Source organism: Petromyzon marinus, chromosome 29 (assembly GCF_048934315.1).
Source record: "Petromyzon marinus isolate PM22_M1 ecotype Great Lakes invasive population chromosome 29, UKy_Petmar_22M1.pri1.0, whole genome shotgun sequence".
NCBI lineage: Eukaryota > Metazoa > Chordata > Hyperoartia > Petromyzontiformes > Petromyzontidae > Petromyzon > Petromyzon marinus.
This window is the reverse complement of record NC_133695.1, coordinates 1,574,245-1,585,860: the sequence shown is the minus strand read 5'-3', so window position 1 is coordinate 1,585,860 and position 11,616 is coordinate 1,574,245. Positions and strand designations below refer to the sequence as shown.

The 11,616-nt window shown below is 36.8% G+C and overlaps 2 long non-coding RNA genes across 6 annotated transcripts; one reads left to right on the top strand and one right to left on the bottom strand.

Moving 5' to 3' along the window:
- Window positions 1-1,365: 1,365 nt before the first annotated feature.
- LOC116947372 (uncharacterized) lies at window positions 1,366-8,433 on the bottom strand. 5 transcript variants are annotated; one of them, XR_012945601.1, is made up of 13 exons: window positions 7,417-8,433; window positions 7,188-7,306; window positions 7,020-7,103; window positions 6,862-6,914; window positions 6,673-6,744; window positions 6,193-6,272; window positions 4,819-4,941; window positions 4,425-4,565; window positions 4,093-4,214; window positions 3,747-3,857; window positions 3,445-3,543; window positions 2,587-3,272; window positions 1,366-2,281 (listed from the first exon to the last, which is right to left on the bottom strand). It is a non-coding gene; the product is annotated as an uncharacterized LOC116947372 (long non-coding RNA). The 5 variants fall into 5 exon arrangements; XR_012945600.1 differs by having other exon boundaries at window positions 7,188-8,431; XR_012945602.1 differs by lacking the exon at window positions 7,188-7,306 and having other exon boundaries at window positions 7,417-8,431.
- LOC142929328 (uncharacterized) lies at window positions 6,739-7,965 on the top strand. The gene is made up of 2 exons (XR_012945605.1): window positions 6,739-6,897; window positions 7,830-7,965. It is a non-coding gene; the product is annotated as an uncharacterized LOC142929328 (long non-coding RNA).
- Window positions 8,434-11,616: the final 3,183 nt, after the last annotated feature.

The window sequence follows — 11,616 nt, the reverse complement described above, 5'->3', positions numbered from 1 at the left end:
ATCGCCTTTCCTACGCTATTGGTTTGAGAGCTATAAATAAAGGCGGGAACTTGAGGGTTGTCGCGGCAACGAGCCAATGAGCAAGTGAGAAATTTGGTGACGTCGATAATTGCCCCTCCCCCCCCTCTCAACTCCCGCGTGATTTGATTGATAAGCAAGTATAGTAATAGATTTTACCCTTTTAACTGGCACAAAAACTGACACCTTTATTCAAGGCATCATGTTTGCAATGACCACAACACAAGCAGTTTTTGTGCCGGTTAAAAGGGTAAAACCTATTACTATATCTTGTTACTGGCAAAGGAGGTCTCATAATGATAAGCAAGTGTTGAGTTCTTAACACCACGAGTTTTAGAACGTCATAAGATAATTATAATACAAAACATAGACAAAGGGGCAGCGTCAACACTCAACCAAAAACTGATCCTTATGTGGGTACCCGAGGCAATTCATTATTTCATTTCTGGGACACTATTTTTTTTCCAGGGGTGTACTGAACTTCGCGACTGGGGTACCAATCAATCCGAAATCAGGGCCACTCCGCGATGTCGAAGCGCAGCGAGGACGTTTGCGCTGAAACCCTGAACGCTCGTATGCACCAGTTGATCGGGTGGGATCTTGGTGATTAGGAATCCAGGCCATTATCTGCCTTTCTCAGCGCTCTTTGATGAGATCGAGGACTTCAAGACTTTCGAATCAAACTTCATTGCAGACCAGCTGTGGGAAGCACATCCTCGCCAAACATTTGCATAAAAAACATCCGTTATCGAAAAATGCAACGTTGAATAGTGTATCGTGTACAGCTCGTCGAGATGAGTCAATTGACTAAGAATGACTGCATCACGGACATTATGCGAGAGCCGGGGTTCTATGGTACCCGGGGTACCGCTATAAGGTTCAACTGTCTACGGGATTTCGATTTAAAGCTTTCGTGACTGCAGGGATTCATATTCTTGGTTCTTTCGGTAAAGTGACGTAGAAGGGAAATAATAAAATAACATTTTATTATAATATTTTGTTATGTTTTATTTTTATTACATTATTATTTTCCTTCTACGTGACTTTACCGAAAGACCCAAGAATATGTATACGGGATGCACACCTCTCCACGGTATGGTGGAGCCACCGCACAGAATCTTTATTGAGACTGCAGAAGGAAACCGATCAGCTATGAAGCTATTTAGCTCACTGATGTCCAGCATGAGCGGGTGAGCAAGTTACAATCTCTTTGGGCATCATTTAGCTGCATCACATGAATTAGAAATGACGCTGGATATATTATCTGGAGGCACGTCAATTACATGTCAATTACATACTGGAAACAAACAGAACGTTATTCTTCATGCAACATAACATATGGACACGTTGACTGTAATTTATTTTATTTTACAGAATTTTAAATAATTACCAAGCATAATAAAACGAAATTGAATCTACAGTAGTCACTCTAGATATCTGCCAATTGCTATAGTGCTGTATTAACTTTAGCCAAATGTGTTCCTCATGAGTGAGATGATTCTGACCTACTTGTAGCCTCAGGATTATCAGTGCTAAAAATTACCAATTCAAAAAAGTAACGTTAAAATTTTTACAAAATTCTAATGAAAATGTCGAGGAACCTGTCAAGAGCTCATTTATTCAGCAAACAGTCATTAAAAAAGGTGACGAGTTTAAAACAAACGTAACACGAAATAAGTTAAATACATTACAATATCGAAGTAACATTTAACTTTTTTACATATAAATTAGAACACAGGCAGTGTCCAACAGACTATCAATGTATTTTTTTAAAAAATCAATGAACACGTGTAAGTCATAGTTATCTGATGTGAATTGTGTATTCTGCTAGGAAAAAAATGTGGAATCCCCACGAGAGAAATATGCTTCATTATACCTATGCAGTGAATAGCCGAGCTAATGTAATGTAAAACAACGTCCTGTAGTGGAAGAATGAAATTCTTCCATATGTTATTGCAGTGGGATTAAAATAGGTCTATGCTATATTCCCTAATTCCATATGTATCTTTTTTTCCAACAAGGTATTTTGCAAAATTATTCATTAATGATGTAATCATACGGAATGGAGTTTCACAGGTGACCGTACAAAAGTAGACAGAAATATGTAACAATGTTACTGTAAGAACACATGTCTCTGCACATTTATTATGATAGGAATAATTAAATTAATCAGTGACTGACTATTCAAATTAACCAGGCTTGTTGCTTTAAAATTACATTTATCAAGTAGAATCTTCCAGCCAAGTGCTTTTCCAGCCTATATCTGAAAATGTAAAATAAATTCACAGCCTTATTCATGATGAACGATCGTAAAATTGCTTACAGTACTTTCATAATATAAATGTACCATAGTATAAAAGGAGGGGAGTTGGTGGGGAGGGTAGAGGGGCATGAGTGCAATGGTTAGCATACTGTGCAAAGTATTCCAGTGACCTGAGTTTGATTACTGGGCACAACTAATATCAGTGGCAAGGCCTTCTTCCAGTAATGGATTAGCAAAGGGCTGCACAGTATATAATTGAGTATATATTTTCGCAAATAGTGTTAGTGTTACGTGCAAAAACGTACCTGTATCTTCCAAGCTCCCTTCACAAATCCTATTGCAGTATAAATGGATGTTATTCAACTTGCCATTCACACCTGCACCGTTTGTCCCCTTGGACAGAACATGCCAATGACTTGTGTTTGTTTTGCTCTAAGCACATTTTCTTTGTTTTTGGAGAATACTTGTGCATTGAAATGGTCTTCTGTGTTGTCTCGTTTTTTTCTTCAAACATATCTGACGTTGGAAAATATTTATTTTTACACTCAAGAGCAAGGCTTCCAGAGATGTTTTGAAAACTTAATCCAATTGATGAAACTTCATGCATATCTTCAACCTGTTTGGTTGTGGATAATTTATTGGACACCTTGTGTAAATCTTTGTATGTAAAAACAGTCTTAGTTTCAGTTGACAGCTCTGTGTCACTATATGTTGCACTATGGCAGTATTTTGATGAATTTTCACAATTTTGCTTATGACAGCTTGCATTTGATAAAGGATCGCTGTAATTTTCAGAAGCACTTGTTTCTGCACCATTAGTATCAAAGGCTAAAGGCACACGCTGATCCATTTCTGGAATGTTTCCTGAATAAAAAGTGCTGCTTTCCTCTTGCTGGCTAATATTTTTGCAGCTGCTCTGCATTTCTTCTAGGGGGTTTTGTATAGGCAGGCCATCTGTCTTGCTGGGTTTGGTGACGAAATGTGGAATGATCTGTCAACAATCATAAGCAAAATAGAGTAAAGATAAGCACCAATTGCATACTTAAAATGTTATCAGATGTGATTGCCTTGCTAAACAAATCACTAGAACTGAGACAGCTCTAGGTGCTTGTTTACATTAGTTATAGTGTCTTATTGGCAGTTGATATAAGGAATTTACGTACTCCTGCTTTCAATTTCGCTTTGTCAATCCCCATGCTGGATCCAGCAATATCTATTAGAGAGTCTTGGATTGCAATGCTTAACTCTTGGGAATCAGAGCACTGGAACAAAGAAAACCATGTACAATTATATACTTTGTATCTTATTATTCCAGACAGCATCATATGAAGCAATGTAAAGTAGATCACTTGTTTTTATTATTATTGATGTTGCTAAAATGGTGTGAAAATGTAATTGATGGTGCTGAGAGGGATACTTTACGTATATGAAAGTATATTTAACAATTTACAAATGTTTGATTTACTTTAAATTCTCTGAAGTATCTTTCACGAAACGGTTGGTGTGTACTCCTCGTCACTATGCCATGTAGCGATTCAGCAAGAAGTGGAATAGCCAAGATGGCTTTGAGTAGCATCTGCAGAATGTACATACACGTAGCACATCAATTATTATAAACACACATTTTTTTATGCAAGAGTGACATATATATTTTGATACAAGTTCAAGTATAATGTGGTAAAAAGCTACTGTATTAATCATTCAATGTTTTCGTTATTGTCAGTGAAAAACTATAAATGCATTGAAATTGAAAAACGCAAGATGACGAACCCACAAATGGACGACACATCGTTAAAGTTGTACTTTATTACCTTATTTTGTCTTTTTTGAGGAACAAGGACCTTCTCTAAGGTATCGTGAATTGCATTCTTTATACTACTTTGATTCGACTTGAGAACTTCCGGTAATTTCTGCATTGTGTCTTTCAACAAAACTGACAAACAATTATACGCAGTACAGTATATTACACAATGTTAATTTTACAGATGTATGTTTTACACAAACCGACTGTACGCACTAAGTATATTAAATAAATACGAAGATTACAATGTTTTAGTTATTTTGTTAAGTTTATTTTACTTTGACGATCGATAATGTATTTAAAAATACAAAAGTAAAGGCAACTGTCATGTTCATAACTGACCTCTGAGATTATGTAAGCTTGAAGTTAGCTCACTGAAGAAATCAAAAAACAAAAATATTAACAAGACTGATTTATATCCTGCATCACTCTGTTCATTTGAAGGTTCACCAACATTGAACAGAATATCAGGATGTGCCACACCTAGACAAAAACATTCAAATCACATTTCAATAAATTAATAGTGCAGTAAATATAAGTCGACTACATGTACAGTACAATGCTGTACTTCTAATGAGACAACACATACATTCGCAATTATATAACACAAGGACCTCTAGTTATGAATCCTGTACATATTTGTGACACAAGTATTATATCACATTCATTTGGAATGAGTTCCAAGTATTTTATATTAAAGTAAAAAAATAAACACCGAATGTAAAGATATACATACCCTCAATATACATGTTGTTCTTTTCTAATAACAAGCTCTCTTGGTGAAACTCATTCCATTTTGCAAGGGTTTGCGGGTCTTCAAAAAATGTCAAATCTTGGCATTCAAACATGGGGCAAATTCCTGGGCAATATGCAAATACGTATTTATAATTTAGGAAAATCTACGTTCAGCATTTTATATCCCTTAATGCATTCCGTCATGTATACGTGTTGCAAACAATTGCCAAAATGTATTTACAATACCAGTATTATTTATATGAAGGAGAACACGTGAAAGTAATGTGTATCATTCAAGCTCTGCATCACTTTACACATACATCACAAAACATTCTTAGTTTGCAGAATATTTACACAATATGGCCTGTAACTGGGAATTTTCTCTGCCATCTGATAACGCAACCCTAAATCCTCACAGGTAAAATGAAAATGAGATAAATGAGAGACGAGAGACTTGGAGACAAGAAATAAAGATAAGTGGTTACATTTACAGATGTTTTGATGTCATGTCACCCATTAACACATGCCAATTTTATCATTGTGGACCAGTGTAAAATAGAGATGAAGGACCCAGGTAAACCCAAAAATGAATGCCCTAACTAATCACTCCTATAAATCATTTCCACAACCACCAGGAACTGCTTACACCATAATGGAACTGAGAGCTGCCAGAGAGCCCATGTCACAATTACATAATTCGCTTAATGCATGTCTCCACAACCATGTAAAAAATTGTTGGCAGGACATTACAAAAATATAAGTAACTTAGAATTGTTTGGTTGATGTTATTTCACCAGGTGAGAACCCATTGATGCTTTAAGTCTCTTTTGCAAAATTAACCTGGGTCAACAAGTGAAAGTAATGCTATACAATGCAATGCAGGCCTAGCACAAATAGCTACAGGTGTCAAAATATCCAAACGTAATCTAAGGTCTAGATGTTAATGTTCGTGAAAAATAAACTTAGATTTTTTTGTTATATTGCTTGGTGACCACCACCCCTAGCTGCATGCATATGTAGATGGAAATGGTTGGGGGAATGGTGCAGGAGGGCCAAGCCGATGGAGCCTCGATTTCTTATGAAATATGGGGACCAATGGATCACATTCTTCAGTTCCTGAGGCAGAGCTGGGCTGTTACTGGGCTGGCAGATCCCTGTTCCAAGTGGGCATGAAAACAAGGCATCAATCTTGTGATCCCTGCATGATGCCCATCATACTATGAAGTAACATTTCAGATATATTCTCAGATTATTATAACATGCAGTAAATTCAAAAACGAGCAAAAGGATATTGCAACTTTGGAGAAAGTGGAGGAATTCTCTTTTGGAGTCAGAAGGGCGGTAGCTGGAGTAATTTTAATTCGAAATGGCTCACCAGAACTAGACTTCAAACCTGCTAGTTCAACTGGGTTTCCAACTTGTAGTTTGAACTTGAGGAATTCAACATACTCTTTGCTGCAGGAAATAAATAAATAAGTAGATATTATGGATTTTTTTGAAAGATAATCTATTAGCAACCACTCGTGGCTCAACATCACCCTCTCATGGGCCAAAATGTGTCTCTTCAGTGACTTGTTATCGCCTACAATTATAGTTTATTATTTCATTATGAGTTTAAATTTCTAAATAAACTTTATATATAAAAACCATGACTAATATATACAGAATATAAATATAATGGAGCCATTTTTATATTTTAATCAGCATAATGTACAGTAATATATCCATTCTAGGTAATTTATTATTATGTTTGGGCTTCATTGGGATAGTATTATTGCTTGAAATATCACGAATATGTAACTTTTAAAGTCATTCAAAACATTATTTTTTGTTGAAAGGTAACTACTGTAATTACCCAATGTAATGGTGAACACTTGTGATGAGCATTTTGTTTTCTTTCAACACTATCCATTTGTCATCAGTCTCCCTGCAGAAAAATGGATTACATTAATGCCTATAAATAAAATTTACACATGCAAATCATCTGATGCAAGTGTCGAGGCGCCAGTTGTCTGTAATCAAGACAACACATTTATTGTCTTACCCAAAAGTGTCCTCATATTTTTCACACACGTTGACAGTAAGTGCCATATTTACCTAAAGCATTGGGAAAAAAAAACATTTACACAATTATAAACAATATTATACCATGGCATGTTATGATTGGAACTGAAAGTCGTTCACAGAATAACTGTACCATACCTGAGGCTGAACAATTTTTATTCGATGTAGGTGCTTACTGATTCCAAGGCACTGAGTAAGCATTTTAGACTTCATGGCGATAACCTGTGAATGATATTTAATGATAAGATGCATTTTACTGATTCAGTTTGAATTTCAACAAATTGACTGTTTAGACATTATCGTTACCTTAAACTCTAAACTAAAAATTCCTTCACCACTGTTAGCAATGGTAATGGCAGTCTGTGGTGCTGCATGGAGATCAGAAGTGGTAAGTTTGTGCTCCTTCAAGAATATAACTGGAGCTTCTGAAAAAAAATATTACAAAAAGAATTACAAAAATGTATGCAAGTTGTACACATTTAATTTGTCATCATTTTCTGTCATAATGGAAAAACAAGCCTTGCTGTGTATTTACCTGCCACGAGATCCTGCAGTAGCTTCTCTGTTAGCCAGCATGCTGAATATTGAACTAATCGACAAAGGAAAATTTGACATTCAGTGTTATTTTTACATTTCATTATTATTATAATCAGCAGCCATGAACTATACACTGCTGGATAAAGGCCTCCCCAGGCTGTCACTACCTTTCATGAACACGTGATTCCACATTTCATCTCGCTCCTGCACCAGAGCTGATCTCATTGCTCGATTTCCACAATGGAGATCCTCTTGAGAACGTAATCTACTTTGGCTGCTGCTCCGTTGTTAGTCTTCACCACAGGTCATCGTCCATTCTTGTGATGTGTCCTGACCATGCCCACTTACTTTGTTAACAGTCAATAGATTTCTATTTTGAATATGCTCTCATGTGTTCTTTCTGTTTCTCAGCGTAATTTGAAGAGCGCATCTCTACATGTTCGTTTTCAAACTTTTCAGATTGTGTTCACTTTCTTTTCATTAAAGTCAAACGTTATATCCATATATAAGCTTGTAATATAAACTGATTAAAGTATTTCTAACTTTAGTAACAATGGTGTCTTGTTTTAATGGTAAAATTTAGTTGACAAAATCACCTTATTTAAAAATGTTTATGCTGGTCTACTGTCAATAACTGCCCTTAGTATACAAACTCCAAAGTGCTCTCCAGTTGTGTCTCTCAAGCCTAGTTCGTTTGTTTCATCAGATGAGAACTCAGGTGACCAGGATAGTCTCATTTGCATGAGGGACCTGGGTCACAAAACTAACAAAAGCAAAACAAATTAAATAAAGTACAGCATTGACTAAGTATAAATCAGAGCAACTCTAATATTAGAAATTTAAAATATTGCATGAATATAAATCAATGTTAGAAAATTCCTGCAGTGTAAGTTGGCTCAGGCAGATTATGTTTCGACTGATAGTAGTACAATTACAGCTAATTTGAAGAAATTTTATATAAAAATAGGGTGACTATTGCACTAATATGTAAACAGACAAGCATATATGATAATTGCAACTGAAAGTTATAATAACGAATCGACAGCTAAGCAAAAAAATTATGATTTAGATGACAGAGGAAAAAATGACATTCTTGAAGCAATGGAATTCTAGGTGGTGGGGCATTAATAAATAATGAGGGGAGAACCATGTGAGGTTTTTTTTAATCCTTGTTACAAACTACTTTAGTGTTGTGTAAGATTTTGATAATTTTAGTCCTGAATAAACACTTCGGATAACTTAACGGACTGAATTATGTGTGTATGCATTAAAGATAAACTTGGCCCAATGCGTCTTCTTCCAAGTGCAAAGAGGGTGATAATCGGTCTTAGAGCAATGTTCAGTGATGAGTGGAACAGCTAGCTATCTTCAGTTGATCACAATTTTATGAACAATTGTAACATTTACGCAGGAATATATTGTCACTTTACATTATACCCTAACAGCTTGCTTGTGCGTTGGGAGTCTGTGAAAACACCTGCAATTTTGAATAACGTTTCTTCAGAACGTGTGCCCTCCTCGTCAGCACCGACGAACACTTTCAAACAATCCTGCAGCAGATGTTGATTTTGAACCTGAGCCTTCTGCAACCATATGCACCCTAGGACCTGGACATACAGGTCGACATTACTATTGTATGTGTGTTAATATCACGTTGAAACTACTATAAGTGTACGGCCTACAAACGTCCAGCATTAACCACGTAGAATGATTTCAATATAACTTTAAGATAGTTCATGTATAAATATTATTTGGGTCTTTCGGTAAAAGTCACGTAGATAGGTTCAAATTAATGAAAATAAAATAAACCAAAGATTACGACGTTTCGATCACAACACAAGCGACCGTCATCAGGAGGAAGATGACGATCGCTATCTACGTGACTTTACCGAAAGACTCAAATAATATGAATTCCTGCAGTCACGAAAGCTTTAAGTCAAGATTCATGTATAAATATATATTTTTTAAATGTTAAAAATATATATTTATGATGTTGCATATTTTTTAAACTGGTTATGGTGTAGCCAAATTGAGCTAGATTTATTGTCTTTCATAGATGCTATTTAGAAAAAAGATGGTCAAAGTGTTTGTGTTAATCGCATTCATATTAACACGTAGGCTTTCGCGACCAATATTATTCATAATAAAGGTTCTTGGGTTAGATCGCGTTTATTTATAAATGTGTCGTAACCCTCCACCACCCGACACGGCCAATCAGCAAAAAAAAAAGGTGTCACGTTGAAGTAGTGAATTATTTGTCTTTGTCAACGTGACACTTTTTTTTTGCTGATTGGCCGTGTCGGGTGGTGGAGGGTTACGACACATTTATAAATAAACGCGATCTAACCCAAGAACCTTTATTATGAACGCATTCATATTATTGTGTAAAAGGGGTCGTTTAATACAAACGATACCGTGGCCAAAAATAATGTATTAATGAAGTAATATTCTGGTCACAAGAGGAAGTATATGTATACATTTTTTCACTCTATTAACCAAATAAAGAACACTTATTGAATAATGCATGAATTGTATATGATCTGCTTGTCAACACACACAATAGACGCAGTTTAAAATTATATGCTTAGCTCTCTCGGTAAAGTCACGTTGAAGGGAAACAATAAAATGTTAAAATATATTTTTATTGTTTTATATATATTTTATTGTTTCCTTTCAACGTGACTTTACCGAAAGAGCTAAGAATATGAATTACTGCAGTCACGAAAGCTTTAAATCAAAATTCAGTTTAAAATTGTTACGTAATTCATGTTTTTTTACCTTAACCCTATAGTTTGTCAACATTAAAATAATCTTTAAAACTAAAGTAACAGTATAGGAACCAATTTGCCTGACGCGTTTTAAGAATACTGTAATCATAAAACTAAAAAAACATCCTTCAAATGTTAGTTTCTCACCTCCACTATCAATTCTAATACGTTACCATCCACCATGGTCATATGTTTAGCGGTGATTTGGTTACAAATTAACGTCACAACTTTTGGAAATGAACACCCGGTAACTAGTTTAACGTATTGAGCAGAACGGTGCTAAAACAATAACCTATTCCACACAAGTTCGACGACTGCCGTGTATGGCATACTATTCTGAGGTAAAACTTTTGTTTTTAATGCGGTAATTTTCTCGCGACCCTGTTAGAATGTTGCGGCAAGCAACACAATTATGGGCACATGTAAATTATCAATGTAAATTATACACGAGTAAATGCGTGATAAATAAAAACAAGAACGCAATTGGTAACAACTAAACCCGCGTGTGCGCTACAACACTGTGGGGGTACGGTGGGTGGGTGGGGGTACGGTGGGTGGGGGGGGTTTGAATTTCCCGCGCGCGCTAGGCACCGAGGTCACGTGTCCACGGGCTCGCGGAGTGGGAGGGGGGGGCGATAATTATGACGTCAGGCGGTCCTGCAAGGAGGCGTGCCCGGCCGGATGTGCCCGACGTTTCGCTGCGAGGGCTGGGAGTTTTTTTTATTGTTGTTTTTCTTTGAGCATTATGTTCCAGAAGAAGTTTCAAGCTGCGCGGAGCGAAACGTCGGACGTCATTGCCGAACAGCACACGGTAGAAGCCGAGAACTATATTTGTATTCTTTGGGTCTTTCGGTAAAGCCACGTAGATACACAAAATATATTTTATTTTATCAGGTAAGACCAACCGAGCTCTAACGTATGAGCTATAAAGCTATGTTTCACAGATGTCCAGTAGAGGCGGGTAAGAACGCTAGAACAAACAATACAAAAATACAACACTAAAACCATCCCCATCCTACCAGGCAAAGCCCACTGAGGTATTCAATTCAGAAGCGATCTGGGCCACGCAATGTTAGCGCCACAATAAAATCTCAATGTATGTTTCTAAATGTCGAGGGAAAACTCGGGGGTCAAAAACCACGCGACCACGTGGAAAGGAACACACACGGAAACCCGCAACATACAGGCGTCAGGGTCTCGAGCCCATCACCTCCCGTTATACCTCGGAAGCTAACCGAGCCTGAGCCTGGATAAGCGCTGCTTGGGTAAGAGGGACCACCATGCATGGGACATGCGTGAAAGGCTCGGGGCAACGATGTTAGTCACCAGGAGGGCGGTGCAGCGACAATTAAAATTGTTGCCTTCAATTCGCGCTGCGCACGGTGGTGAAGGCTGGTCAAGAACACCTCCACGATTCGCACAGGGCGTGT